Source organism: Lepus europaeus, chromosome 19 (genome assembly GCF_033115175.1).
Source record: "Lepus europaeus isolate LE1 chromosome 19, mLepTim1.pri, whole genome shotgun sequence".
Lineage (NCBI taxonomy): Eukaryota > Metazoa > Chordata > Mammalia > Lagomorpha > Leporidae > Lepus > Lepus europaeus.
The window spans coordinates 35,236,625-35,260,654 of record NC_084845.1 but is presented as its reverse complement, the minus strand read 5'-3'; the positions used below and the strand labels follow the sequence as shown (position 1 = coordinate 35,260,654).

Below are 24,030 nucleotides of genomic sequence, written 5' to 3'. Positions count from 1 at the left end.
AACCTTACTCCTTATGTTGATGGCTTTGGCAGGCTATTTTTCATTCAAAAAAATCATACCCCAAAAACCTCAAGGAAAACAGATTATCCATGTTGCCAAAGCCATTCTCTCCATGCAACTTCAACTGGGTTTCAGATTGAATCCTTAAGCCTCTACTTTCACCTAGGAGGATAACACCCTTGCCTATCTGGACTACAAGCAGAGATCATCGTACTTCTCAGTCATGAAAACCACGCTAAGGTATTAGCAGAGCATGCTGCTCACAAGCTACAGATTACACAAGAATCATAATTCGCTAAAAACGGATACAGAAAATCATTCACTTGACTAGTGCACTTTCTCAACTGCTGACTGAAAGAAAGACATCTGACCTTCAGCCATCAAAGTACTATCTCTCATTCTTGTAAAAGCTCTCAGATATTATAAACATCTCAAGGTCACAATTAATTCACCCCTGGATTCAGGTAATATATACCATATAGTCTAATAGTAACAGCACACAAAAATGAACCTATAATTTACTAGAGGGAAGGGAGGATCATGTTGGCATGTGATTATGTTTTTCAAGAAAATCAAAGCAATTATGTTGATTGAATTGCTATGTCCAGTATGCTATTTAAATCTAGGGTATTGGGAGTCCTTTTTATGTTAAGGCCTATAGTAAGCATTATAAAGGAAGTAAGGAAAAAACCTACATATTCAGGCAACAGTTTCATTAGCTTCTGCAGGAAAGAGAGATGATTTATGTAAAAACGAGGAGTAGAAAATGACCCTTTCTGAGACTAGATTTTCTAAAAACAGAATCCAAAATGGCACCAAATGGAAATGCTTGCATTGTGAAGAACAGAAAGACCTATCAATATAAACAGGAAAACATCAGGCTTCTGTGTTTCCTCCTGCCCAGGAGTCAAGGGCCTAGCCAAGTCCTCAGCCTTACCTTCTAACAGGTAAAAGCACATGGGGAGACAAACAGTTGGGAAGGAAAAATAATGCCACTTCTATGCCCGTATGTAATAAATTAGGCTCTGGACTCTATAAACTGTCAGTGAAGATCAACCACTAAGAAAGAAAACAAAATTAGGCACAAATAATTATAAGTTACAAATTGTGTATATGCATATACAAAGATGTAAACAGGACATTTTGCTGGGGTAAAGGAATATGGATGGAAAACATTTCTGTTTTTCATTTACATCTCTATTAATCAAGCTAGTATTTTATTTTATTTACAAAAAAATAAAATCACCAAAAGTTGAATATATACTTCCAATACAATTGGGTAAATAATACATGTGCATATGGATTGATAGAAACAGAATATGCAAAACTGAAATCAATTTGCATTAAATGTATGAATTGATGAAAAAAGTATCTTTTAAAAGATAAGTTTTAAAAAACTTAAAAATTAAAAAAATTATCTTTTAAAATATAATTTTTAAAGATAAATTTAAAAATTTTATCTTTATTAAATTTAAGGCTAAATGGACTAAAGTGATTCTGTCATCTAATTTTTCTCAAAAACATCACCAATGTTTTTTTTTTTTAAAGTAATAATAAATAAAAGAAAAATAAGACTTCTCAAGACATTAAATATCTATTCAGTAGGAGGTAAAAGAGAGGATGCTCAGCAAGAAAGTATAAAAATAAATCATCTATTTTCTTTTACTTTCCTATATATTCAAAGGAAGCTTATGGTGACATAAGAATAGCTTGGTTGGATAAATGTTAACATTATAGTGATCACCACTGTAACTATATAAAATTAAACAAGGATGTTTTATACAATTTACTTTGAACAGGATCACAAATTTGAAGTCAAAGGAAAAGTAATCAATGGTAACATTTTTTAAAAGAATTAGAATTGGAAAGCAATGACTAGATTGTAAATTCCCCCCAAAATGAAAAATATGCAAAATTATGCAAAAATTTCAGTAACTCTTTGAAGTTCAAGTTACAAATGAATTTTTATTTTTTTAGAATGAATTTGTAAAACATAAATTTTTCTTTTCCATGCTTTTCTCATTTAAATTGTCTATATCCAAACCTTACAAAGTAAAATTAAGTTTATCAATTACCAAGTTTGTAAAATGAGTTTAAGCATAAAACCAGATATTTTTATCAATTTCTTTCATATTAAAAAATATAATCTGTATCTTCATTTCAGAACACACAACTGTTAAAGAAATACATTGGCAAAAATCAACATGTGGAAATGAGGCAGGAGCTGTTATTTGAAAAGAAATACTACTGCTTAATCACAAACAAGAGTAGAGATCCCTGAGACATATCCATGAGCCTAAAACCGTACTGAATATAAACTCAACAAAAGCAAAAACTTTCTTAATTTTGCACTCTAAGACATGTTCAAGGTTACTGAGTATTCTGGGGTAGCTCCATTAAAAGAAGAAAAGATTTTTCTAAGAGGAAACTCCAGCTGGAAAGTTGATCAACAAGCCAAGGCAATGGCAACAGTCTACTATTTAGACATAGAATTTTTCATTATGTAATTCAAAGCTGTTCAATACATGCAAAAATGTTATTCATCAAGACTTTGATGATCTTTTAAGTAGCTCTCTCATTTCTTCATAAATAGCAACAGACTAAGATAAATACCATTGTTTATTCATTCAATTTATACAGACAGTGTAAACACAAGACCGCACCATATATCTAGCAAGATTACAGCACAGGAGGAAAAGCATGAGGATTAGAAAAAGAATACTACAAGGTAAAGAGTAGTTAAATGCCTTAAAATATAAGGACAGGAAAAATCAATCTCTTGCGGGGCTCACGAACACAAACAAATGCTTATAATCTCTGAAAATAATAGCCATTTCAACTGATTAATTTCCAACTAAATATGAAGACAACTGAATCTAAAAGGACATGATATTATAAAAATATATATGTTCATGCCCACATGTTTAATACTCCTGGTTGGAAAACTTAATAAAATATTAAACATAAAATTATTTTTAAATAATACAAATAAAAAGGCTTAAGTGAAGAAAATATATCACTAATAGGTAAATTTTATTTAAAAATTCAAGAGTAAAGGTTATTCTTTCACAAGAATTTTATCATAAATCTACATTTTATTCTTATTTTCTCCCTTGACTAGAATAATTTCTTTTCAAATTAAAAAAGCACATTACTTCATTAATATTTTAATGAATGTAATATATGAATAATTATATGAAAGTACATCAAGAAGATCATGGAAAATGGAATTAAAAAATAAATTTATTTTTGTGCAAAAAATTTTGAAATCTATACATAGTCTTTTCATACTACACATTTTCCATGAACTTTCTGAAGTACCCTCATATAAGCTGTTTTTAGTGCGGACATTTATCCTTTTGTTCTTTATCTCATTGTTGGCTCTCTTCTGTCTCATGTTTTCTCCATGTTTACAGAATCTTAACCAAACATACATACCATAAGTGAGGGGAGAGTCTCTCCTTGTCTGTTTTATAAAAAAGTGATCATTCAATAGAGCTTTCCTTGCATTTTGCTCTTATTCAACAACACACATGAAAGTCACTCCAAAGCAATTTTTTTTTTAAAAAAAACACTTAGTTATTTGAAAGGCAGAGTTACAGAGAGAGAGAAGGAAGGCAGAGGGAGAGATCTGCACTCCGCTGGTTTACTCCCCAGGTGGCTGCAAGGGCTAGTGCTGGGCCAGGAGGAAGTCAGGAACTTTTTCCAGGTTTCTCACATGGGTAGCTGGGGCCCAAACACTTGGGCCACCTTCTGCAGCTTTCCAGGCACATTAGCAGGAAGCTGAATTAGAAGTAAAGTAGCCAAGACTCAAACCAGCACTCTGATATAGGATAGGAGAGTTTCAATAGGGGGTTTAACCTGCTGCATCACAATGCTGGCCCCTGTTTTTGTTTTCCTACCTCCTTGAGAAGCATTACTGGATTGTTTATTTGAGATCTTCCTACTTTGTTTAATGTAAGATCTTATTGCTATAAACTTCCCTTTTAATACTGCTTTCATGGTATCTCAGATGAGGAAACAGGTTGTGATATGTTTTCAATATCATTTGTTTCAATTTCTTCAATTAAATTACCACTAGCAAGTAGTAGCACATTGTTCAGTTTCTATGTATGTGTTCTATTTTCTTGTTGCTGATTTCTAGTTTAACACCTTTGTGGTCTCAGAAGGTACATAGTGTGATTTCTATTTTTTTGAATTTACTGAGACTTGACTTGTGGCCTAATATATTCTCTAGTCTAGAAAACGTTCCATGTGTTGATTACAAGAATGTAGATTCTGGGGCCTGTGCTGTGGCATAGTAGGCTATTCCTCCACCTGTGGTGCCAGCATCCCATATGGGCTCCACTTCTGATCCAGCTCCCTGCTAATGTGCCTGGGAAAGCAGTGGAAGATGGCCCAAGTATTTGGTCCTGTGTACCTGTGTGGGAGACCCAGAAGAAGACCCAGGCTCCTGGCTTCAGATCTGCTTAGCTGTTGAGGCCATTTGGAGGAGTGAACCAGCAGATGGAAGACCTCTCTCTGTTAATTTTGCCTCTCAAAAAATAAATAAATAAATTCTTAAAAAATCGTATTTTGTAGCTGTTGAGTGAAATGTTCTGTAAATGTCAGTTGAAGCAGTAATCAAAAATCTTATCAAACAAAGTCCAGTACCTGATGGCTTTACTAAAGAATTCTGCAAAATATTTAAAAGAAAAACTAACTCCAACACTTTTCAAACTATTCCAACAGATCAAAAAGGCTGAAACTCTGCTAGACTCTTTATGCGGTCATCATTACTTTTATCAAAACCAAAGAAAGACACAACACAAAAAGAAAACTACAGACCAATATCCTTGATGCAAGGATAAGACTCAACATCTCTTCATACAAAAACAAAAAAACAAAAAACTCTCTACAAATCATGTATACAAGGAACATATCTCAAAATGAGAGAGGCTATATATGACAAATTCATAACCAATATCATAATGAAGGCAGGAAGGCTGAAGATACTGCTCTTTAGCTCTGAAACAAGATAAGAATGTCCACTTTCACCATTGTTATTCAACATAGTACTAGAAGTATTAGCAAGAGCAATTAGGGAAAAGAAAGAAATAAGTGACATCAAAATCAGAAAGAAGGAAATCAAAATATTCATGTTTGCAAAGGACATGATACTACACTTGAAAAAAAACTAAACATTCCCCCCACCCCAAAAGCTGCTAGAAATGATAAATCAATTCAGGAATGCAGCAGGATAAATAATCAACATACCAAAAACAGTAGCATTTCTTTAAAAAAAGATTTATTTATTTTTTGAATGTTGGAGTTATAGAAAGAGGAGAAGAGACAGAGAGACAGGCAGAGAGAGACAGAAAGAGATATCTTCCATCCACTGCTTCACTGCCCAATAGCTGCAGTGGCCTGGTAGATCAGGCTGAAGCCAGGGGCTTCATCTGGGTCACCCACATGGGTGGCAGGGACACAAACACTTGGGACATCTTCCACTGCTTTTCCCAGGCCATTAGCAGGAAACTGGATCAGAAGTGGAGCAGCAGGGGCACGAATATGGGATGCTGGCACTTGCAGGCAGTGGCTTTACCTACTATGCCACAATGCAGGCCCCAATTGTAGCATTTTTATATATCAATAATCATCTTGCTGAAAGAGAAATTAAGAAAGAAATCCTCCATTCACAATAGTTACCAAAAAATGAAATATTTAGGAAAAAATTTAACCAAAGAAGTAAAGACCTCTATGATAAAAATTATAAAACACTATTGAAACCTATCATCAAGGGGGGCCAGCATTGTGGCAGAGCAGGTTAACTGGCTGCTTATGATGTTGGCATCCCATACTGGAGTGCAGGTTCAAATCCTGGCTGTTTCACTTCCAATCATATTCCCCACTATTTGCCCAGGAAAGCAGCAGAAGACAGGCCAAGTACTTGTACCCTGCCACCTATGTGAAAGACCCAGATGGAGTTCCAGGCTCCTGGCTGTAGCCTGGACAAGCTCAGGCTGTTGAGGCCATTTGGTGAATGAACCAGTTTTTAGAAGGTGTCTCTTTTTCAAATAAATGAATAAGTCTTTAAAAAGAAAATGAAAGCATCAAGAACACAGAAAAAAAAGGAAAGATACTCTTTACCCATGGACTGGAAGAATTACTATCATTAAAATTTCCATATTGGGGCTAGCGCTATGGTGTAGCACATAAAGCCACCACCTACAGCACCACCATCCCAAATGGGTGCTGGTTCAAGTTCCAGCTGCACAACTTCCAATCCAGCTTCCTGCTATTGGCCTGGGAAAGCAGTAGAAGACAGCCCAAGTACTTAGATCCCTGCACCCACATGGGAGACTCGAAGAAGCTCCTGGCTCCTGGCTGGAGATCAGCCCAAGCTCTAACAGTTGGAGCCATTTAGGAAGTGAACCAGTGGATGGAAGATATCTCTCCATCTCTCTCTATTTCTCTCTCTCTTTAACTCTGCCTTTCAAATAAATAAGCAAACATTTAAAAATTTTTCCATATTTCCTAATCTACAGATTTAATGCAATCCTTATCAAAATATCATTTACATTCCATAAGAATTAAAAAAAAAATCCTAAAATACATATGGAATCACAAAAAACCCATAATAGCCAACATGATCTTGAGCAAAAAAAAAAAAAAAAAACAACCAAGCTGCAGGAATCAAAATATCTGATTTCAAAGTGTACGAGGCCGGCGCCGCGGCTCAATAGGCTAATCCTCCGCCTGCGGCGCCGGCACACTGGCTTCTAGTCCCGGTCGCTCCTCTTCCAGGCCAGCTCTCTGCTGTGGCCCGGGAGAGCAGGTCCTTGGGCCCTGCACCCACATGGGAGACAAGGGGAAGCACCTGGCTCCTGGCTTCGAGTCAGTGCAGTGCGCCGGCCACAGCGCGCTGGCGCAGCGGCCATTGGAGGGTGAACCAACAGTAAAAGGAAGACCTTTCTCTCTGTCTCTACCTCTCTCACTGTCCACTCTGCCTAAAAAAAAAACAACTAACACAGAGATCAATAAAAAAAGAACACATTCCAGATTCCAGAAATAAATCCGCATATATATGGCCAACTGATTTTTGACAAAGGTACCAAGAACATCTGAAGAAGGAGAGTCTTTTCAATAAAAGGTGCGGGCAAAACTGGACATACATATGTAGAAGAATGCAATTAGGTCCCCATATCTGACCACATAGAAAAATCAACTCAAGATGGATCAAAGACATAAAGTAAGTCCTGATACTATGAAATTGTTAGAAGAAAACAGGGGACACACTTCAAGACACTTGAAGTCTTGGTGTAAGCAATAATTTTTTGTGTAAGACTCCAAAAAGCTCAGGCAACAAAAGCAAAACGGGACAAATGGGATTATATCAAACTCAGAAGCCCATGCACAGCAAAGGAAACAACAGAAAAAAGACAAATTTCACAGAATGAGAGAAAATATTTGCAAGCTATTCATCTGACAAAGGATCAACACCCAAAATATATAAGGAACTCAAAAACTTGACAATAGAAAATACAACCAATCCATTTAAAAAATGGGTAGAGGGACTGAATAGACAGTTCTGAAAGAAATACAAATGGTCAACAAATGTATAAAAAAGTGCTGAATATCATTAGCTGTCAGGGAAATGCAAATCAAACCATAATGAGTTATCATCTCACCCTTGAGAGAATGGCTTTTATCAGAAAGACAGAAAACAGCAAATGCTGCTGAGGATGTAGAAAAGGGGAACTAATATATGCTATTGGTTGGAATGTAAGTTAATGTAACCACTGTGAAAAACACTGGTGATTTCTTAAAAACCCAGAAATAAAACTGCCATATAATTCAGCAATTGTTCTAATGGTTATATACCCAAAAGATATGAAAACCTTCTGTCAAAGAGATAGCTGCTACCCCATTTGTATAGCAACACTACTCATGACAAGAAAGACAGGGATTCAACTAAGGTGTCCATCAATCAGAAGAATAAAAAAACATACTGTATATACACACAATGGAATAGCATTCAGCCATAAAAAGAATGAATCCTGTATTTGCAGTAAAATAGATGGAACTGGAAGACATGAAGTTAGCCAGACACAGAAAGACAGGACATTGTATTCTCCCTCATTTGTGAGAATTCCAAAAAACAAACAAAAATCCTCAGTTGAACACAGAATGTTAATTGCTAGATATAAGGATTACCAGGAGGAATGGGAGGGATAGAGGGAGTTTGGATTATCAAAAAAGTTGAGGAGCTGGCACTATGGCACAGTGAGTTAAAGTCCCAGCCTGCAGCGCTGTCATGTCATATGGACGCCAGTTCGAGATCCAGCTACTTCATTTACAATCCAGCTCTCTGTTGTGGCCTGGGAAAAAGCAGTAGAAGATGGCCTAAGTCCTTGGGCCCCTGCATCCACATGGGAGACCTGGAACAAGCTCCTGGCTCTTGGCTGCAGATTGGTCCAGCTCAGGCCATTGAAGCCATTTCAGGAGTAAACCAGAGGATGGAAGACCTCTCTTTCTCTCTCTCTCTCTAACTCTGCCTTTCAAAAAAAATTTTAAATAAATTTTAAATTTAAATAAAATTTAATAAATTTAAATAAAATAAATTTAAATAAAAAAGTTAAATGATGATAATTTATTCATTTAAAAATTCCCATTATTCCTACAGAAACTTGAAAAATGCTATTAGAGAAGGAATAAGTTACTCCAAAACATTTTCAACTGATGCATAGGAAATTCTCAATAAATATTTATTGAAGTGGGTGATTCAGATGAGTAAGGAAGGGATTCTTGAATTTCCAAAAGGCATAATTAATTTTTCCATTCTCTGTATCATTACAGCATGTAGCAGCTCTTGCTATCACTATACATTTTATTTTCCATGCAAGATTAATGTGTTATTTCCCATACTACATTGGAAGCTGGTCAATTACAGAGATAGATTATGGCAGATGGCAGTAGATTTTTAGTATGAAGGCAGGAATAGAAGGAAAGAAGCTGGTAAAAATATGTTTCAGGAGACCTGATGACTTGTATACAAATTAATTCTCACAGGATACATATCTCCTGTCACTGAGCCACCAGTTCCCCTGATTTGATAACAAAGTCTCACCTCCCAGGCAAAATTTCCATGACTAGATGAGTTGGAAAACTCATCTTAATCACTTTAGAATAGATATATGTTAATTTTTACAGTTAAAATATTTGAGTACATTATATATGACTCAGCATTTTTGTATCTTCAGGCTCACCAATATCTCTTTAAAAAATAAAACTTAAACTATGATTTTCTTTTCCCCTCAATTCCATCATGCACATAAATTTAAAACATTAAGGAACAAATGTGTCCTAAATAGAGGGTGAATCAATGAATCAATGCCTCCATTTGATGAGACCTCAAGGCAGATCCATTTGTGTATCAAGATCATAAAAACATAGTGTGACAAATGTAACACCTTACCACAAGACATGTACAGCATGATCCTACATGCTACAAAGGTGAGCAATAAATATAGCTATACATGTGATATTAGTAAATGCATATACATATATAAATATCTAGGTACTTGTAATTTTTTAAAAAAAAACACTAAATTTGAAAGATTAGCACTAATAACAGGAGAGTGATTTTTTTTTTTTTTTTTTTTTACAGGCAGAGTGGACAGTGAGAGCGAGAGAGAGAGAGAGAAAGGTCTTCCTTTTTGCCGTTGGTTCACCCTCCAATGGCCGCCGCAGCCAGCGCGCTGCGACCGGCACACCGCGCAGATCCGATAGCAGGAGCCAGGTGCTTCTCCTGGTCTCCCATGGGGTGCAGGGCCCAAGCACTTGGGCCATCCTCCACTGCCTTCCCTGGCCACAGCAGAGAGCTGGCCTGGAAGAGGGGCAACCAGAACAGAATCCGGCGCCCTGACCGGGACTAGAACCCGGTGTACCGGCGCCGCAAGGCGGAGGATTAGCCTAGGAGCCGTGGCACCGGCCAGGAGAGTGATTTTTACTTTATATGAAGGGACTTCAAAAAGCTCACAGAGCAGCCAGCATTGTGGCATAGCAAGTTAAGCTGCACCTGCAACATCTGCATACCATAAGGATATTGGTTCAAGTCTTGGATGCTCCACTCTAATCCAGATCTCTGCTAATGTGCCTGGGAAAGCAGCTGAAGATGGTCCAAGTACTTGGGCCCCTGTACCCACGTAGAAGACCTGGAAGAAGCTCCTGGTTCCCAGCTTGAACCTGTCCCAGTTGTTGCAGCCATCTGGGGAGTGAACAAGCACATGAAAAGATGTCTCTGACTCTCTCTCTCTGTAACTCTGCCTTTTAAATAAAAATAAATAAATCTTTAAAAAAAGAAAGTTCATAGAAAAATATTATTGAAAATAATGGGCATTTTCCAGAACTTTCTGAAGTACCCTCATATCAATCGTCTAAATATTATTAAGAAAGCAGTCATTTTTACTGGCATTAAGTTTCTAAATGGGAAAAGAAAATTTGAATGCTTACCTACTACACATTGTACATTGTTAGTTCAGAAACATTATCTCATTTTATTATTCTGACAAAGCTATGAGGTTGTTATTAAAGTGAGGAACAGAGAAGTTATCAAATGAAAGTTGGACTTTGAACATAAGGCTCTCTGAATACAAACAACATGTGTGCCTTTTTCCTTATACCATACAGTAAAAAGTCCTTTACTGAAAAGAGTTAAGAGTGGCTGGCGCTGTGGCACAGCGGGTTAACACCCTGGCCTAAAGTGCCAAAATCCCATATGGATACCAGTTCGAGACCCAGCTGCTCCACTTCCGATTCAGCTCTCTGCTATGGACTGGGAAGGCAGTAGAAGATGGCTCAAGTCCTTGGGCCCTTGCACCCATGTGGGAGACCCCGAGGAAGCTCCTGGCTCCTGGCTTCAGATCGGCACAGCTCCGGCCATGTGGCCTTATGGGGAGTGAACCAGAGGATGGAAGACCTCTCTCTCTCTCTCTGCCTCTCCTCTTTCTGTGTAACTCTGACTTTCAAATAAATAAATAAATCTTAAAAAAAGAAAAGAACCATTTGTTTAAAAAAAAAAAAGAGTTAAGAGCCCTAAATCCTTATTCTCATTTTCTACCTTAAATATTAGACTATTCCAAAATTAGATATAGACAAATACACACATACATACTTTTACCCAACACCTCTTAGTTATTATTACAGCTCATTTGAATTCTCAAGATTTTAAGTCTATATGTTTCTCCCAAGTGGATAGCTAGTTGATAAAAAAGCTTTAAATGTAAAATATAAAATGCCAAATATGAATAACACAACTTTATAAAAAAGAAATAAAATTTGCCTATTCAACTTATCCAAATAAGATGTGAAAAGGCCATTCCACCATTTTCATTTTACTTTTAATAAAAAGGTATTAAGTTCTTTCAGTGACCTTTAGAGGAGGAGGATATCCTATAAAATCTATTTAAGGACATTAAATCCAGTTGATGTTTCATGTGTTGACCTTACCATACCAATCACTCAATTAGTGTTTTCATTTTCCCTTCTTATTTATAGTCCAGTAGAGTACTTTGCTATGTACTATGATTTTGTATAATTTTGGTGAGGTCAAAGTTGTATTCCAACTATTCCAATCTTTCCAAAAACTTTTTTTTTTTTTTTTTTTGACAGGCAGAGTTGACAGAGGGGGGTGGGGGGTGGGGTCTTCCTTCCGGTGGTTTACCCTCCAAATGGCTGCTATGGTCGGCGCGCTACTGCGGCTGGCGCACCGTGCGGATCTGAAGCCAGGAGCCAGGTGCTTCCTCCTGGTCTCCCATGCCGGTACAGGGCCCAAGCACTTGGACCATCTTCCACTGCCTTCCCGGGCCACAGCAGAGAGCTGGAATGGAAGAAGAGCAACCAGGACAGAATCCAGCGCTCCAACCGGGACTAGAACCCGGGATGCTGGCGCCGCAGGCAGAGGATTAGCCTAGTGAGCTGCAGCGCCGGCTCCAAAAACTTTTTAGAACTCTTTTACCAGGGGGAAATACATCTCAGGTAGCACAAGTTATTGAACAGTCTTAACAGTTGTTTTATTCACTGCAGTAATCCAGGTACCAACAACTGCCTGGCACTTAGCAAGTGCTTAATAAACATTTATTGAATAAACAAAATCATTATTCTCTGATGCCTAAACTTTGCCTGAAGTACTTGGAATCAGTTGCTATAAATAATGTGATTCATGAGGATAAATGAAGTTAAGTACAATCCACTCACCGATAACATAAATTGCAACCATAAGTAAATCAACTTGTTCCATTTTGTCCTTTGCTTATAAATAAAATCATAAAAGAGGATGAGTAAAAAATAATTTGAGCAATGGCAGCAACACATCACTAGAATAAATGTATGTAGCCTTAAAGTAGTTTGCTTTATAAAGGATAATATTAATCTAAACATTCATAATTTCTTAAGAGAAACCCAAGATCATCATTTCACACGTATATCACAAGTGAAAATTTTTAATTCCAAACTTCTAACACTTAAATGATAGAGCCTTAGTTCAATGTTAACCGAACTACATTGAGGAGAAAAGAACTTCACTGTGTACCATTCTCAATACTTTTTAAGAAATATACATAATTTTATTATGTCCTTCTGTTTTTCTAAGGAGGAAAAAAATACTATTAGGTATTTGGCTGTATCATTTTTTGGATTTTTAAAATTCTGAGAAGAAGGGAGGGAAAGCGAAAGAGAACTCAGTTCACTTGGTCTAGGTTACTGACTTAGCAAAATCCAATGGTGCATTTAATATGAATTTTATCGCTAATTAAAAATAGCTCTGAGACCACTTTGCACAATAGATGTGAACAGAATTAAGTTTTGAATATAAATTTTCAGGAAACAAAATAAGCTATGAATTAGCAAATTTAACTTAATCATAAAAATATCTATAGCCCAAATAAAATGAGACAATTTCTGAAGGATAATATAGAGTTTATAGGTAATGAATGCTAGTTAATTTTCTTTCCATCAAATGTAGCAAAGTTTAGATCACTGGCTAAGTATAACAGGGACGAGATGGCACTGACACTTCTGTGCTATACTTCAATACTTCTATGCTAGATTTTAGTAATTTGCTCCAATTCTGTCCTGGGGGTCTGATGAAGAACTTGCCTTTTGAAAGGACACATGCATAACGTAATCATTGCCTAGACAATCTTTCTTGTATGGAATCCATTCACGCTTCAGTGAATAAGGTTAGACCCACAGTTCAATTCAGTAAAAGAAAGATCACCTGCTACACCTGGACTCCCAGAGTAACAAAAAACTTTTGGAGCAGGATTGTCTTAACACTTAAGAGCCTCTAGATACGACATGGGTTTTGAAAGAATTGATCTGCAATATCACAGCTATATTATTTTGCAACTTTTGGGACTTTTTCTCTGAGCTAGGTGATCGCATCTATAAAATGGGAGAAATTATACAACCTCATAGGGTTTTTGGCGAGACTTAAGGGAAATACATTAAGTAAGGTAACTGGGATAGTACATATGAAATATTAATCACTGGGGCTGGCACTGTGGCATAGCAGGTAAAGCCGCCACCTTCAGTGCCAGCATCCTATATGGGCTCTGATGTGAGTCTCAGTTGCTCCACTTCCCATCCAGCTCCCAGCTAACACACATGGGAAAGCAGCAGATGATGGACCAAGTCCTTGGGCCCATGCAGCCACGTGGCAGATCCAGAAGAAAGCCCTGGCCATTGTAGCCATTTGGGAAGTGAACCAGTAGATGAAAGATCTCTCTCTCTCTCTCTGACTCTGCATATCCTTCTCATTAACTCCAACTCTCAAATAAACAAATAAACTATTAAAAAAAATTGTTTCTTTTTTCCACCTTAAAATGTTATCTCCTCCACTACTTCGGACAAAACTGGGCATAAATTCTAAACAAAGAATGCTAGACTAATCGGGTTTGTTAGGTTAATTTCAGAATCCTCTTGTTTGATGCAAGGATAGATGTTCCACACAGTGATTTTTAAATTAGTAAATTATATAATCAGTAGTTTCCAAGAAGTGGAAAAAGATAATTGACAAGAATAAATGTGGTATTAAAGTAGCTATGGATACTTCAGTGCCTATGTGCAAGACCTGTAGAAAACCAAGATTACCACTTTCTCTAACCATGCCAGAGGAACAGTCCAGTGGAAGAGAGAGAATAGATTCACTCACATATGAACGTGTGCAACACAGGAGTGATACTAACAGGTCTTCAAGGAAAACTTGAATGATTATTTTTCAAGGATGATTATTCGGAGCTAAGCTTAGTTTCACCAATAAGTAACAATCTCCAAGCCTATCCAGAGCCAACTCTCTACGGGAGACCTTTGGAAGTAGAATTAAATTGCTCATTTAGAAGTGTAGGATGAGTATTAGACTACCACACCCACACTAGAGTGGAGATATAAAAATGTAAATTAATCCACAAACATAGATATGCTTTCAGTTTTAATTCATCATAAACTATTCAAACCATGTAGTTTGGCTTAAAATTTTCATGTCTATTCTAAGTATAACTTAACTTTATCATTTCTCACGGACTATTAGTTTTTTATGTAATATAAAAGTGAAAGAATGTGACTCTGGATGAACACTGAGGCTATTAAAATTTTTGCTGTACTTTAATTTGCATTATAATTTAGTTATAAAGATTTCATTGTAGCAAAAAATTGAAATGAAAACTAGAATCATGACAGCAGATATTTAAGGTATTCAGCTTGTAGTACTACAAACGAAACTAAATTACTTCTGTAACATTAAACTATAATGGAAATCAGCCTTGAACTTGTAAGTTTTTTTTGTAGTTAATCTAAAGTCTGCTTGCTGTTTCCTCCACATTTCAAAGAAAATTACTGTACTTGAAATACCTGTCTCAATTTTTTGTTCATTCTATGATTGTTAAGTGCTATCTTACAAGGGGAGCTAGGAAAAAAGGACTTCTACAGCCAGTGTTTACTGGCATCATTCTGTTTCAAGTATGAACTGCATGAGATATGAAAGAAGGCAGAAGGAATCTTAGCTCCCTTTCCTCCACAACCTCTTCAAAGACCTTCAAGCAACCACGATTTCAGTTTTCCAAAGATACTGGTAGGAAAAACAATTTGATTTGGATGAGGGAGGGAAGAGGGTTGTTTGAAGATCAGTTTAACTTCCAGTGCTGACCAGTTATTCCTCTCATTTCCATTCAATTGGCTAGGAAACTCCCTGAAAATGGAAGCAGTCATTATGTCCTAAAGAAGAGCTCCCCACTGAAATGAGCTCCCCACATGATCTTTTGGAACATGGAAAGGACCACTACTATTTCACTGTAATCATGTATGGGAAAGACCCAGAAACAGACATGAAGATACCATCATTTCCAATAGCATTTGTTTGAAAATTAAATTTACAAAGGTACTCAAAAAGTTCATGGAAAATAAAATTAAAAGATAATTTTTTGCAAAAAATTTTTTAAACCCATGCATTGTTTTTTTCATAACATGAGTTTTCCATTAGCTTTTTCACAACTCCCTCATGTGTCACTGATATACAGCAATCGCTTAAAAATGGAATCCCTGAACTGAGCTCAGCTAAGTAAAAGGTCAGAAGTCAGAGCCTGAAGCAGACCAATAACTGGCAGAAGCAGAGAGCACTTTCAGTGAAAAGAGGTTGCAGGAACAGCCCCAGTCACACAAAGCAATTTGTATGAGTTGTGCTCAATGGGAATTAGGGATGCAGATAATGACATATTTATTCAAAGGCTAAGGTAAAGCCTGGAAAAGTGAGGATGCTTACTTCAAAGCCTAACATCTACAGAGAAGAGATGAGGAAGTTCAACAAAAAATAGTGTGATTAAAGTGCAGGCCATCCTCCAGTAGCAAGGTCCTTGCCTCTGAACTTGCTAGCACTGCAGACGCTCAAGCCTAATCCCAGACCTGCTGATTCATAATCTGCATTTTAGGGAGTTCAGGGTTCTATCGTGAAAAAAGTAAGAAGAGGGCAGAAAGAGGAATCCAGGGTGTGAGATGCTGAAAAAGCCAGAGATCAAAATCAAATAGCAGTCAAGTTTTCTTAGGAAAAGCCAACTCTACAACCCCAAGAAAGTAAAGACCATGAACCAACCATAAAAGAATGACTATCAAGACTAGCATCTTGGGGCTTGTGCTGTGGTGCAGTAGGTTAATCCTCTGCCTGCGGTGCCTGCATCCCATATGGGCGCCGGTTCTAGTCCCAGCTGCTCCCTTTCCAATCCAGCTCTCTGCTGTGGCTTGGGAAAGCAGTAGAAGATGGCCCAAGTGCTTGGGCCCCTGCACCCATGTGGGAGACTGGGAAGAAGCACCTGGATCCTGGCTTCAGATCAGCATAGCTCCAGCTGTTGCGGCCATTTGGGGAGTGAACCAATGGAAGGAAGACCTTTCTCTCTGTCTCCCTCTGTAACTCTACCTCTCAAATAAATAAATAAAATCTTAAAAAAAAAAAAAAAGACCAGCATCTTATTCCTCAAAGCTTGCTTCAAGACCCTTGCATCAGGGTGCTGACAAATCCAAATCTGTTGTCTCATTACCTCAACTCTAAGCAATTCTAACCAATTCCCCATCTTGGAAGATGGATTGTAAAATCACCCAGCATAGGCTTTAAAATCCTATGACTATTTTCCTCTGCTCCACCTGACAATCTGTGATTGAGTAACATACTATTTTAAAACAGAATGGAATAACAAACATTTAGACTAAGTCTCTCATATTATGGAGGAAATTCACAAAGTGCAGACCTAGTCAAGAGTAGAACCGGGGCTGTGGTGTACCAGGCTAAGCCTCCACCTGCAGCATTGGCATCCCATATGGGCGCTAGTTCGTGTCCCAGCTGTTCTTCTTCCAATCCAGCTCTCTGCTATAGCCTGGGAAAGCAGTGAAAGAAGGCCCAAGTACCTGGGCACCTGCACTCACATGGGAGACATGGAGGAAGCTACTGGCTCCTGGCTTCAGATCAGCCCAGCTCCAGCTGTTTCCGTCATTTGGGGAGTGAAACAGTGGATGGAAGACCTTTCTCTCTGTCTCTCCCTCTCTCTGTTTGTAACTCTACCTCTCAAATAAATAAAATCTTAAAAAAAGAGCAGAACCAGCACCAGAAACAAGAGCTCTACACTCCTTATTTGATACTTATTTTATTTGAAATTTACATTAATTACTTTGATCTCTTCACAGATTTGCCTACAACATCATGCTTAGTGAGTCTGTCAATACCCATCATAAAGGACTGAAGATAAACACATTAGTCTGCTTAACCAAAGAGCTAAAACAGATAAAGAATAATTCAATATTAGCAATATCAGAATAAAAAAAACCAGCATTATGTAAGCATTTACATTGTACAAAGTACTATGTTGACAAATTTATAGACATAGTTTCATATAATCCTCACAATAACCCTACTTTGGAGTCCCATCATTATTATTGTCATTTAAAGATTAAAATAACACCAGGTTTAGTGACTCAATCAAGGTCACACCCCTAGAAAGTAGAATAGCTAGGATTTTTTTCCCCCCAGAAACCTTTTATTTAAGGAATACAAACTTCATGCATTTCGTAAGTACAACTTAGAATAGAAGATTAAACACTGAAGTATGCTTGGTTTCTGGGGAGAGACAGAGAGAGAAGGAGAGATTTCCTGTCCACTGGTTTACTCCCCAGATGGCCACAACAGCAAAGGCTGGGCCAGGCTAAAGCCGGGAGCCAGAAGCTTCACTAGGGTCTCCCACAGTGGTGGCAGGAGCCCTAACACCTGGCCATCTTCTATTGCTTTGCCCAGATCATCAGCAGGGAACTGGATCGGAAGTGGAGCAGTCGAGACAGAAACTAGCACCCATAAGATGCCAATGTTGCAGGCTTTATCAACCATGCCACAATGCTGGTCCCTATATCATTTCTTATTCTGAAAAAATTTATACTTATCCTTGATGTTGATTTTTCTCAACTTCATTTAAAAGTGTATCATCTTACACTCTTTTATTATCATATTTCTGGAATTTAAATGCCAAGTTCAAAATCTCTGGTACCTTAGGTAAGTCTATGCAGATACACAAGGCCTTTTAAATTAAATAATGTTGACCTTCTGGATGTGTGGAAGACTTATATTTGATAAAAATGTAGATGAACAAAAGATGTGATTTCTTCTATTTTCCCTTTTGGAAAGGCAAAAGTCAGTATACAGAGATTGTTCAAGGCTTTTAACCATGGTGCAAAATCAGTCAGGGTCATGCTGTTTGGCCTTAGAGATTCTGTTCACAGTTTAAGGAACACCAAGTTTAAGAGATCAACAAGTCAAAAAGCTGTTATGCACTCAGGCACTATTTTGCTTAATTTATTACTTTTTTTTTTTTTTTGCAACCTGAATTTTAAATGTTTTGCATTGAGCAGTGGGGGAATTCTTTTACCATGAAAATATGTTCTATTTAAAAAAAAGAAAAGAAAGAAAGAAACCCCACCAAATTTCATTTACCAAATAAATAGGTGAAATGATTAAACAACATAGGGTGCTAGAAAGTTAATTTTGTATTAAAATTGCATGAATTCCTTTAGTATGATTCCATTCACCACTTCATTCAAGTTTTCTTCTTATTCAATTTTCAGTCCTCAGTGATAAGCCCCATATGGGGGCTATTGATGCAAAGCTGCAATAGACTTGGTCCCTAACCAAACAAATTCTACAGTCTAGGAAAGGAAACAGATCCATAGCTACCTACAAGTAGTCAGTGAAATTATAGGTAAAAGAAGCATGTATAAAGTGCCAGGGGACTCAATAGAGCAATTAATTGAAACCTGGGATGCAGAGAAGTGGGTTATCAGAAAATATGTAAAGATAACAGATCAGTGGAGCAAAATCAAAGATTATCAAGTGCACTAAGCTTACAAGGAAAGGCTATGTAGGCTGGCGCTGAGGCTCAATAGGCTAATCCTCCGTCTGCGGCGCCGGCACACCAGGTTCTAGTCCCGGTCGGGGCGCCGGATTCTGTCCCGGTTGCCCCTCTTCCAGGCCAGCTCTCTGCTGTGGCCCGGGAGAGCAGTGGAGGATGGCCCAAGTGCTTGGGCCCTGCACCTGCATGGGAGACCAGGAGAAGCACCTGGCTCCTGGCTTTGGATCAGCGCGGTTCGCCGGTTGCAGCGGCCATTGGAGGGTGAACCAATGGCAAAGGAAGACCTTTCTCTCTGTCTCTCTCACTGTCCACTCTGCCTGTCAAAAAAAAAAAAAAAAAAAAAAAAGAAGGAAGGAAGGAAGGAAGGAAGGAAAGAGAGAGAGAGAGAGAGAAAGAAAGAAAGAAAGAAAGAAAGAAAGAAAGAAAGAAAGAAAGGCTATATAATACAGAAGGAATCTCATGATAAAGGTGCAGAAGCCAGAAAGACAGTGACCCATCTGTGAGCTGCAGGTACACCTACAATGCTGCAGCAGAGTCTGTAAATAAGAAAGGAGGCTGGAAGTCCAACAGTGGGGGACACTAAACAGCAGGTGCCATATCTGCATTTTATCCTTTAGGTAACAGAGTGTCTTATGATCCAAACCTTAGAAAGGTCAGTCTGAAGGCAATCTGAAGGCAAAAGAGTTCAATTTGGGTCAAAATAACCATTGTGGGGTCTTTTAAAAAATGATTTTTATTTGAAAGGTAGAGTTACAGAGAAAGAAAGGAAAAACAGAGTGATAGTTTCCATCCACTGGTTCACTCCCCAAATGCCTGCAACAGCCGGGGTTGGGCCACACTGAAGTCAGGAGCCAAGAGCTTCATCCAGGTCTCCTCTGTCAGGGAGGAAGCCAAGCATGTGGGTCATTCTCCACTGCTTTCCCAGGTACATTAGCAGGGAGCTGAATTGGAATTGCATCAGTAGGGGCTGGAACCTGCGCCCATATGGGTTGCTGGCATCCCAGGTAGTGGCTTAATCCATCACGCCACAATGCCAGCCCCACTGCAGGGTCTTAAATTAAGACAGAGACAGCAGGAATGCAGAGGGAAGGAAATATTAAAGAAATGATTAAAAGGCAAAATAAAAGACTTAGGAAATGCTTGAATTTGGTCTTTTAGGTTTAAAAATTATAGTGAAATAGGCCGGCGCCACGGCTCACTAGGCTAATCCTCCGCCTTGCGGCGCCGGCACACCAGGTTCTAGTCCCGGTCGGGGCACCGATCCTGTCCTGGTTGCCCCTCTTCCAGGCCAGCTCTCTGCTGTGGCCAGGGAGTGCAGTGGAGGATGGCCCAAGTCCTTGGGCCCTGCACCCCATGGGAGACCAGGAGAAGCACCTGGCTCCTGTCATCGGATCAGCGCGGTGCGCCGGCAGCAGCGCGCTACCGCGGCGGCCATTGGAGGGTGAACCAACGGCAAAAGGAAGACCTTTCTCTCTGTCTCTCTCTCACTGTCCACTCTGCCTGTCAAAAAAAAAAAAAAAAATTATAGTGAAATAAAGCAGGAAAAGGAATCCATAGATAAATTCTAACCCTCAAATAGTTTTGATTCTTTCAAATTATATTAATTAACTGTATATTCTGCTAGGTTTTTTTATCATTGCAGTCGCTTAAGCAAATGATTATCAAAGCTACAAGCTAAGCTATTGAGAATTGAGATTAAGTGGGTATAACAAATTGAGCTTCATTGTGTATTTCCATGAAAATAAAATAACAAGAGGATCCTTGAATTGATAACAATAGATAAAAACTCATAAAAAGACTTCACAAAACAAACTACCTTCAGAAATATGTAAAATAAGTAGACAAGCCCTTATTTTTAAATACATCTATATTAACAATATTTAACATGGAAATTTCTTTGTTCTCAGTGGACCATTTAAAGTTGTTTAACACAAAATAAAAGGTAAAGGTCTAAGATTGTAAAGTCAACATGCTATTCAAACCATATTAAAAAAAAGGAGCCCAAACCAAATGGAAAAGTCTGACAAAGCAGAAAAAAACACCAATGATAATAATTAATGCTGTCTATCAATGCTTACCATAGTATCAAATAAAATTATGTTTAAATGATTATTTTTAAAATAATATATATTTTTAAGCATTATTTAGAAGCATGGACATTTGCTGAGTGAAAAGTATTGCCACTCAAGGGGTTGGCTTTATTGCCTACACTTAGCAAAGCCTCATGATGCACAATGCGTTGTATCTATAGCTCCATGTTTCTAACTACAAATTTCCAGATGAAGTCACCTAACCATATCTGTAGCATCTAAGTGGTCAACAGTGATCGAACAGTCTATACATTAGAATCATTTAGGCATAGCATATTGTTATTTAAAACCTATTAAGTACATTATTTTTTTCCCAAGGAGAGATAAATAGTAAGGCTACTTACATTAAGATGGCAAGATTTATGGTCAAATTATAGAAGAGAGAGGAAAATACCCTATGAGCCAAAAGTCCCATCTTCAAAATATATCTGTAAGTACTTAAATCAAAACACTTAAAATCAAATATCACAGTAAACATAGAAGTTTCATCTCCTGCCTTAATTTTTGAAGAGTTAGACTTGCGCAGCTTCAATTTGGTTTCACAGATGAAAATTCATGACAGAAACATATTTAGAAGGAAATAATTTTAAAAGGGTGAGACTGAAGTCATCCTAAATCAGAGGCCATTAAAAGTTTAGATATGAATTACAGAAAATAAGATGCCCTGTAAGTTAAAGACCTCATGAGAAAAAGAGTCCATAGCCTAAAGCCGCAACTTGGGCCCCTGCAGCCATGTAGGACAACTGGAAGAAGCTTCTGACTTCAGACCAGCCCAGCTCCAGCTGTTGTGGCCACTGGGAGAGTGAACCAAGGAATGGAAGACCTCTGTCTCTCCCTCCTTCTCTCTTTGTGACTCTGCCTTTCAAATAAATAAATCTTTTTTTAAAAATAAAAGAAAAAAAAAAAAGAGAGAGACCACTCCAGTACCAAAAGAGACATATCCTAACTGCTTAAGTGTTTATCAAAAAGAAAGAAACTTTTTTTTATCTCCTACAATCCTATTATCTTTTAGTAGGTATAGCTTTCATCCTAAATCAAATGAAGACATGGCAGTACCTTGTGCAACTTTGCAGATTATTCATCAAAAGCAGAAAGCCAATGGAGAGAAATTATCCTAATGGTATAAAAATAACTGCTTCTAAGATTTTACTATGTACTCCCTTTTAAAAGACTTATTTGAATATCAGAGTTACAAAAGTAGAGGGAGAGATAGTGAGAGAGCTCTTCTATGGACTGTCTACTCCCCAGATGACCACAACAGCCAGAACCACTATCAGGAGCCAGGAGCCACTTGGGACATCTTTAGCTGGTTTTCCCAGGCCATCAACAGTGAGTTGGATCTGAAGTGGTACAGCGAGAACACACACTAGCACCATTATGGAATGCCAGCATTACAGGTGGCTGTCCTATATGCTATGCCATGATGCCTGCTCCATACTATATATATTCTTACACATAATCAAGGTGGCCACATTTTCTGAAGGTAGACTGGTGACATGATCAGTATCTGCCTCCACAGCCATTCCTCACCAAATACAGATTGAGTGTGCCATTTGTGGGGCACTGTGCTAGGTGTTAAACAGAGAGCCATAAGGCTCAACTTACGCTATCAGGCTGCTCCCTGCCTTCCCCCATTTTTCAATCCATTTTTTACAAAGTAGTCAGAGAACTCCACAAAATAATAATCACATAATATACCTCTATTCATATTTTCAGTGGCTTTCTCTTCCCTTTATAATAAAATCCAAATATCTTCATGACGCCCAAGGCATTTGCCTATATTAGCCCTTGAGATCTCACTCATTCCTGTTATTCAAAATGCTATGTCCACAACAGCCTTCTCAGAAAACCCAGAAAAACAAAAAACAAAACCCAGTTCTGTTGAGAGCCTGGATCCTAGCCCAGATCTGCCTCATCTTCACTTCTCCCTTTGACTCTTATTTCCTTCTTCAGCTTAAATGTCACTTTCTTTGAAGTCCCTACCCCAACCCTGAGGGACACAGGGAGCTGATGCATGGTATTAAGCAAAGGAGTAACAGGGTTGGTTCTTAGTTTTAGAAAAATCATCCAGGCAGCAACCTGTAGGATGTATTAACTAGGAGGTAACGTAATAGGAAATGATGACCATAGGCAGGAAAATTCTGTAGGATACAACAGGGGAAGTCCAGGAGAGAGACAGAGATAAAGTTTGCTTGTATGTAAAACCTCTAGTCACTCTGAGCTCTGCAAAAAGTTCTCATCAGGCGGTGAGCTTGCAAACATCAGAATAATGTACAGGTGTTCTCTGACTCAGTGAGGTTCAACTTAATGATTTTTTTGACTTTACAAAGGTGTGAAAGAAATTTACATTCTCTAAGAACTACATATCCAATCCTGAATTTTTATCTTTTCCCAGGCTAGCTAAGATGCTCTCACACAACGCTGGGCAGAGGCAGTAAGCTGCAGCTCCCAGTCAGCCACATGATCACGACATGCTACAGCAAGTTGTGCTGCCAGTGTTTCCAAATACAAGTATTCAGTAAGTGACACGAGAGACTCAGTACTTTAATATAAAATTGGTTTGTGTTAGATGACTTGGTCCACTGTAGGCTAACTAATCTAAGTGCTCTGAGCACATGTTAGGTCGAACAGGCTAGGCTAGGTTAAGTTTACTGTAGTAAATGTATTTCAAGGCAAGATATTTTTATTTAACAATGGATTTATTGAGATGTAACCCCACTTCAAGTTTAGAGAGAACTATGCTTCGGCATTATATACTGTGTTTGAAGGCATATCCAAGAAGGTTTTCCAGTACCATATATTAAATTGAAATTGAATGCACCAAGAAGCAAACTAGAGATGCAGGAAAGAGCCAGGTCACTTGGTGTTCTGTATATAACCCAATAGAAGGTACTGTGGATGCTAGGCTACGATAATGAAGAATCCAATGGGAGGATTTTAGCAGTAAAATGATATAATCTAGTTTACATTTTAAAAGATCCTTTCCCCTACTGAATGGAGAAGAGATTATAGTGAAGCAGCAAAGC

The 24,030-nt window shown here is 38.0% G+C and overlaps 1 protein-coding gene across 6 annotated transcripts in view; it reads right to left on the bottom strand.

Moving 5' to 3' along the window:
- Positions 1–24,030, bottom strand: part of PHKB (phosphorylase kinase regulatory subunit beta) — a 234,271-nt gene that overhangs the window by 203,586 nt on the left and 6,655 nt on the right. The gene's annotated exons all lie outside the window — the stretch shown is intronic.